Below are 7,580 nucleotides of genomic sequence, written 5' to 3'. Positions count from 1 at the left end.
GATAGATTTTTAGAAAAGTTAGGATTTTTTCTGTTCATAGATTTTTTTTGGTGATATTAATTATTGTAGTATATGCAAATGTTTGTATATTCATATGAACAATGCATTAGGCAAAACCTTTGTTTTTTTTCGAAATTTTCTATTTGAACATTTTTTTTAAAACAAGCAATACTAAAAGAATGAGAGGAAAAAGGAAAATAAGAAGAGGAAGAAAGGAGAAGAAGAGGAGAGGAAGAAGAGGAGAAATAAATAAAAAGAGGAAAAAAGAAGAGGAAAAGAAGAAAGGAATAGAGGAGAAGAAGAAAAAATAGAAATTTTTTATTTTTCTTCTTCTCCTCTATTCCTTTCTTCTTCTCCTCTTTTTTTTCTTCTTCTTCTTCCTTCTTGCTTCTTCCTCTTTTCTTCCTTTTCCATATTTTCCTTTCTCGAGGGAGAAGAAGAAAAATAAGAGGAGAAGAAGAAGAAAGGAATAGAGGAGAAAGAAGAAACTTCAACACGAGGGGGGGGAGGGTACCGATACCCCTCCCCGATAACATTATTTTCCCATGTATATGTATGTCGTGTCGTTGTCGATATAACCCCCTCGAGATAACTTCGACATGAGGGGCGGTCGATATATATACCCCCTCTCGACCGTGATAACTTATACCATGGCAGCACCCCCCTCGGCCCTCTCGCTCGACCAAAACTCCCGCGAGGACACCCAAACCCTAGAGAGAAAACAATGTTGGTCTCCTACCCCCTCCCGCCGCGCCCCTACCCGACAAATTAACCTCTCGAGGCCACCCAAATTTACCAAGTTAAAAGAGCGTTGTCATCGAGGCCACCCCAAACCCTTGAAGCGTTGTGTCGAGGCGACCCCAAACCCTAGAGAAGCAGCGTCGAGGCCACTAACATGATTCCTTACTGTGATTAGCTAGCTAGTTCTACATTTTCCACTAATATATATGTATATATATATATATATATATATATATATATATATATATCCATCTGTACCATGTTTGAATAATAATTGACATGTTGTAAATATTTGCAGAAACTATGGAGCACTCCCAATACGAAGAAACAGAAGCGATGTTGGGGGACATAATCGCACAAGGAAGTGATCAAGTTGCGTCATTTCTCAACGACACCGATGGTCAGGAAGGACTAGGTGAAGAAAAGGGCTATGTTCATGATGGCTTCGTCCCACAATTGCCGGTACAAGAAGAGGACTATGTTCATGATGGCTCTGATGACACAATGGAGGTACAAGAAGGAGACCGTGCTGACTGCTCCGGTGACCGAACCGAGTCTGGCCAGGTATATATATATATTAGTTAAGCCCGTGCTGACTAGTTAATTGATGCATCCATTGTTTTGGTATATGTACACATATTAATTACTCTCGTCTTTCTTCCTTATAATTTCTAGCCCTCCGGATCGAGCACAACTTCGGTAAGGAGATGAGGCCCGAAGAAAAAGTTGAGCTCGGATGAAAAGTTTGAGATCATAAAAATCGCGCCCGATGGCGAACCGATTGAACCCATCCGGACAAAGCACGCATTTTCTGCTCAGTGCGGGGTTCTTGTTAGGTACAAGATCCCGATCAGAATCCAACAATGGTATAAGCCTAAGGAGGAAGACCCTGAGGTGTCTTATGTTAATGATATGCAGAAAGAAGATCTTTGGACTCAGCTGAAGGCAAATTTCACCCTACCGCCAGAGGAGGATCCGGAGAAGCTAGTTAAAGAGCAATTAATCAAGTCTTGTGCTCTTAAGAATATGGCAACCCTATTCAGGAGGTGGAGGAAAGAGCTGAACAAGTTTGTCGACAAAAAAAAGACACCAGAATTCATCGGCAAATATGAGAAGATCAAAGATCACTAGCCCGCATTTGTGGCCCACAAGACATCGGAAAAGAGTAAGAAGATGTCGGTGACAAACAAGCAAAATGCTGCGAAGAAGATGCTTTACCATCGCACGGGGTCAGGTGGCTACCTCAAAGCCTGGCCTAAGTAGTCCAAGGCTGAGCATGATCTGCTTGAAAAAGGGATCGAACCAGGGACAATGTACTGGCCAGACTGTTGCTGGACTTGGTTCTTCGGGGCTGGCGGAACCTTGGACCCTGTATCAAGGAAGTACCATTTGACGAACAAGCAACTGCAAATACCAGTCAAGAACCTTCGGCACTATATTGATGCAGCGCAGCGAGGGACGTTCGTTCCAGACAGGGAGAAGGACGAGCTCACAATGGCCCTCGGGAATCCTGAGCACCCTGTACGGACACGAGGCATGCCAGGCTTCATTTTGTGGAAGGTTGGTTTTCCGGACGCAGGGGGTTACAAAACCCATGAGAGGAGGAAGAAACTGGAGCAGGGCCAACTGCAGGCGCTGCACGAAAGGGTAATGGGGCTAGAGGAACGAGAAGGGGAACGAGAAGCAGCAGATCGCAGCAAACGACCTGCCGAAGCTTCCCCCGAAGCTACCCCGCCATCTGAGCGGAGAAGCAGCATGGCTTCCACCGAGCTGCTTCAGCCGGAGCATGTCTTGACGGCTCCTGCCAGCTATTCCGTGGATGATATCACGGAGTCTCAAAATTGCCATATTATTGCGCGATGGATGAATTTGAAGGTCAAGCGGCTGTTGGCTCTGTTTATCCTAGTGGACCCGGCACAACTTATCACTGCCAGCTGATTCCAGAAGGATATGCTAAGGTGATGGTGGATGAAATAACGGAGGGATTTGAGGACCTCCTGCTTGACCACCCTACCGGTGAAGGGGAGACTAGGCTGGGTTCTGCTCTGAAGACTCCATGCCTATGGCGGAAGGAACTCATCAACCTTCCGAACTGGACGCCTCCGCCTCCTCCTCCTCCTCTGGCGAGTCAGGGCACTCCGCCTCCTTCACCGCCTCCTCCTCCGGCGAGTGACGATCAGGGCACGCGTGGCGGCACTCCGCCTCCTTCTCCGGCGCGTGGCGGCACTCCGCCTCCTTCTCCGCCTGCGCCGGCGCTCCCGAGCAGCCAGCAACCTCCTCCTTCTCCGCCTCGCCAGCAAGGGCGGAAGAGACCCGCCATCGCCCCGGATGCTCCGGCGCGTCGTAGTCCTTCTCCTCCACCTCATAAGCAAGCACGAAAGAAGACATACGCCGCAGCCGCTCCGTCTGCTCCGGCGTCTAGGAGCACAACCAGAGGCAGGAGGTAATATAGATATGGTCCACCTCTCAAGCATCTAGAGAAATTACCGTATGAGAGGACCGAGGAGGAAAATGATACGATCATGCAGACCTACATGAAGGAGTTCTTTGAAGGGGTGAAAGCAAAGAGACATCCACCTCTGGAGGAGAAGGTAGATCCGGTAAAAGCAAAGCGCACTCTCGATGCCCTGAGGAAACCGGCAAAGTCTCCGCCGAGAACCAACTACGAGTGCATTACTAAATAGACATATCTCCAAGCGGAGCGGTCGGGAAGTACTATTAGACATCAAAGAGCAAGAGAACGAGCAGATGCGAAAAAATTGACCAGCTCGGCGAACAAGAAAACCAATCGTGCCCCCCGCTCAATGTGTCTAGCGGCAATTACATCATCGCTAATGCTCCGAGGATGGTAGCCGGTTATGGCAATCCACAAGATTACCTGCCTGACGATGCACTTCCTGATTTCATGAAGGTGGACGAACACAGATACGAGTACGGGAAGCCTCTCGTCAAAGATGAAAAATCTCTAACAACGATGATGCGAAGATTCCATACTTGGTACATGAAAACCAGCAGGGAGTCTGGGGGGACGAATACTTTGTATCTGAGAATTAAAGAGGAGCACGACCTCGTTGGAAATGATCTGTTGCCTTTTCCATTTGAGGAGTTCTTCGAGTTCTTCAATCAAAAGGCCCTCGATAAATTAACGGTCTTTTGCTACTGCCTGTAAGTACTATTTCTGTTATTAAGTCTCTATATATAGCTCAACTCTTTCATTGCATGTATTTATAATTAATTATCCTGAATATATTATGCAGATTGAAGATCGTCGAGTGCAAAAAACAAGAAATTTATGATATTGGGTTCATTAACACAAATATCATAGATGAATTTCTGGTTGAAAAGGACGTCAAAGAGGACGAGGACAACTTGCTACAATCGTTGATCAAAAATCAAAACAAAGATACCATACTCTTTCCTTACAACGGCAAGTGAGTGTTACTGTTGTGTGCATATTCGGTTTCCCTTATTACTCGAGCGAGTTTATAGCAATGTAATTGATGAGTTATGCATGCGTGCACAGGTACCACTATATTCTTCTGCAGATTAAGCTTGAGCGTGGACTAGTAACCGTCTTAGACTCGAGACGAAAAGATCCCAAAACCTATGCGGACATGACTAAAATGCTCAGCAAGTAAGTTCAATCGATCATTATCGCACCATATCGGCAACTTTTTGTTCACTTCCTGATATCTCAAGTAATAATAATTATTTTCTTTGTCTTGCAGGATTTGGAAACAGTTCACCGCAGAAGCTCCGGGACTGCCAAAGGAGCTGCGATATACATACCCGAAAGTAAGTACTACTGGCTAGCTAGTTGCGCGCATCTCCCGTTGATTCTATAACTATACTTTCATCAATGCCATTTATAATGCTTTATTCTCAGTTTGATTGACCTCTATTTCTCGTAAAGTGCTTGTGGCAGGAACAAGGGAATGCTTTCTGTGGATACTACGTGTGCGAATTCATCCACACCGCGACTTTGAAAAACAAGCGGGGCTACTATCAAAGACAATATGAAGTGCGTAAGCAATAATATTCACAATTTCATTTTATTACACCATCATTTCTGTTGAGTTTCATTCATATATATGTATTAATTAACCCCCTTCTTCAAATTAGACGTGGCAGATGCGGAATGAACTCCTAGAACCAGATCGCATGAAAGCAATTCAAGAGGAATTGGCGGGATTCTTTCTTGACCACGTCATCAATAAAGCCGGAGAATACCATGTGGAAGTTGATTTCAAATGCTAGGGGACTGTAATTGAGAGATCTTACATATTGTACATGTATGTAGCCAGTAGCGTCGGATGTACATGATACGAAAACTTGATGTTCGACCAATTTCTCGAAGAAGGAGAGGTCGATCGATCATTTCTCTCGGTATGCATGACGAACTTCTGTACTCAATGGTTCCCTTCATTTTCTTACTAGCTAGCCTGTCGAGGGCTATATGTATATAGTACGTAGCGTCGAACAAGCACCGACATAAGAGAGGACACTTCTCTATTAATTAGCTAGCTAACACAATATATGAAACATCTAAATTAACCCCCCAAAACCCCCAACCCCCCCCCCTTCAAAAAAAATCCCAGCCACTGGAATGCTGACGCGTGGATGTCTTTTGGTCCCGGTTGGTGCCACCAACTGGGACCAAAGGCCCCCCCTGCCAGGGCTCGGCGCGCCGGCCACGTGGAGGACCATCTGTCCCGGTTCGTGTTTGAACCGGGACTAAAGGGGGGAGGTATTAGTAACGACCCATTAGTCCCGGTTCATGAACCGGGACTAAAGGCCCTTACGAACCGGGACAAATGCCCCCTTTTCTACTAGTGATCATTTTAGATAAATTCATTCACTTTATAGCATGCTGGAACAAAATTCACGTCAATATTGACCAAATAATGCATGATCATTTTTGTTCTTCGTCTCATATAGGATGAATCGCAAAATGGGTTAGATGGATCATACAAGGAGTTGTACCAAAGAGAAAATCCTCATGGTGATGTGGAGAAGCACATGCTGGAGATGATCAGGAATGAATGGGAGGGTCTGAACAGGGTATGCTTCTCTAGGACAAAGTCGACACTATCGCATAGCTTCATCACAGCGTCACTAAACTTTGCAAGGATGGTCCGCGCCATGTATGGCTAAAACGACGAGCAGAAGCTGCCCGTCCTTGAAGATTATACAAGGCTGTTGCTCTTTTAAATCATGCATTCTATCACATTATATTGTATATATATATATATATATCTAATAAATGTAGTGCATTAGTTTTTGGAAGGGTTGTCACGTAGGATGTTGAGTAACATCGTGCACAATTAGCATATGTGTTCCACGTCACAAGATGATAAACAAACATGGAAAAAATTCAGGAACCGCCTACAACTCCATGCAGTGTTGCAATGTATGATGAGATGCATATGAATTTATAGGAACTGGATACTGTGAAATACTTGTCTATGAAATTGTGAATATATGAAAAGATTGTTGTGTTGTGCAACCTTGTGACGATATGCAGCTAGATCTGGTGTGAGAGATGGCTTACATTTACTTCTATCAATCTGCTCTGTACACAACAAGGCAGATGGGTAAACACTAAAAAAAACTATGAAGGACACCAATCTCATAAGGGCAAAGCAAAACACCTGTTTGTGGGAGACCCACATTGCAAATGGGGTTTTGTTTTCCCATTTTAGGACGGGGACCATACATAGACAAGTGGAATAAAATTACGAGTTGATACCCACATCACTGACAGAAGTATGTTGGTAGTTGCTAGAACCTTCTCCGGTGGGGTTTTTGTCTCTTCAATGACTAAATATATTTTAGACAAAATTACCCACACACACGACAAAGAAGTGTAAACCAGATGGTACACTTAAAATTCACTGAAGTGCAAATATATTGTTGAAGGGATTACGGGATTTCTGCCTAGCATTTCCACGGGTGGCGTCATTCAAGAGGCCGCACATGTATATTTTTCCTGTAGCTATGGCCGCAAGCACAACCACGCCGTAAGAAAAAGGAAAAGGTGTGTCGTTTGTAAAACTTCACGCTTGATCAGCAGTAACTGCGTACTAGCTGGAAAGTGCTTTTTGATCCCGAGCTCATATGCTCTCGCATGAACAGTAAAATTGAAAAAATAGTAAAAAAATTCAAAAAGTCTGAATTTTTTTATGACTAACATTGACGATTGTTCTAACCGCGTGCAAAGTTTCAGATCCCAATGACATTCGTGAATGTCATTTCAGCCTGAAATTTTGCACGCGGTAAGAAATTTTGTCAATGTTCGTCACAGAAAAATTCATTTTTTTTGAATTTTCTTTATTTTTTTTTGATTTTACTATTTATGCGGGAGTGATACGTCTCCAATGTATCTACTTTTCCAAACACTTTTGCCTTGTTTTAGACTCTAACTTGCATGATTTGAATGAAACTAACTCGGACTAACGTTGTTTTCAGCAGAACTGCCATGGTGTTGTTTATTGTGCAGAAAATAAAAGTTATCGGACTGACCTAAAAATCCACGGATGTAACTTTTGGAAAATATAAAAAATACCGGCGAAAGAATCCGGGGGCCCACACCCTGTCCACGCCCCCTCCCCCTGGGCGCGCCTCCCTGTCTCGTGGGCCCCCTGATGCTCCACCGACCTCAACTCCAACTCTATATTTCCGTTTCGCGGAGAAAAAAATCAGAGAGAAAGTTTCATCGCGTTTTACGATACGGAGCCGCCGCCAAACCCTAATCTCTCTCGGGAGGGCTGATCTGGAGTCCGTTCGGGGCTCCGGAGAGGGGGATTCGTCGCCGTCGTCATCATCAACCATCCTCCATC

The 7,580-nt window shown here is 44.5% G+C and overlaps 1 pseudogene; it reads left to right on the top strand.

The window, feature by feature from the left end:
* Window positions 1-5,952, top strand: part of LOC119320768 — a 55,286-nt pseudogene extending 49,334 nt beyond the window's left edge.
* Window positions 5,953-7,580: the final 1,628 nt, after the last annotated feature.

The sequence above is a fragment of the Triticum dicoccoides genome, chromosome 6B, assembly GCF_002162155.2.
Source record: "Triticum dicoccoides isolate Atlit2015 ecotype Zavitan chromosome 6B, WEW_v2.0, whole genome shotgun sequence".
Taxonomy (NCBI): domain Eukaryota; kingdom Viridiplantae; phylum Streptophyta; class Magnoliopsida; order Poales; family Poaceae; genus Triticum; species Triticum dicoccoides.
The sequence above is the reverse complement of the archived record's forward strand: the minus strand, read 5'-3'. Positions and strand labels throughout refer to the sequence as shown.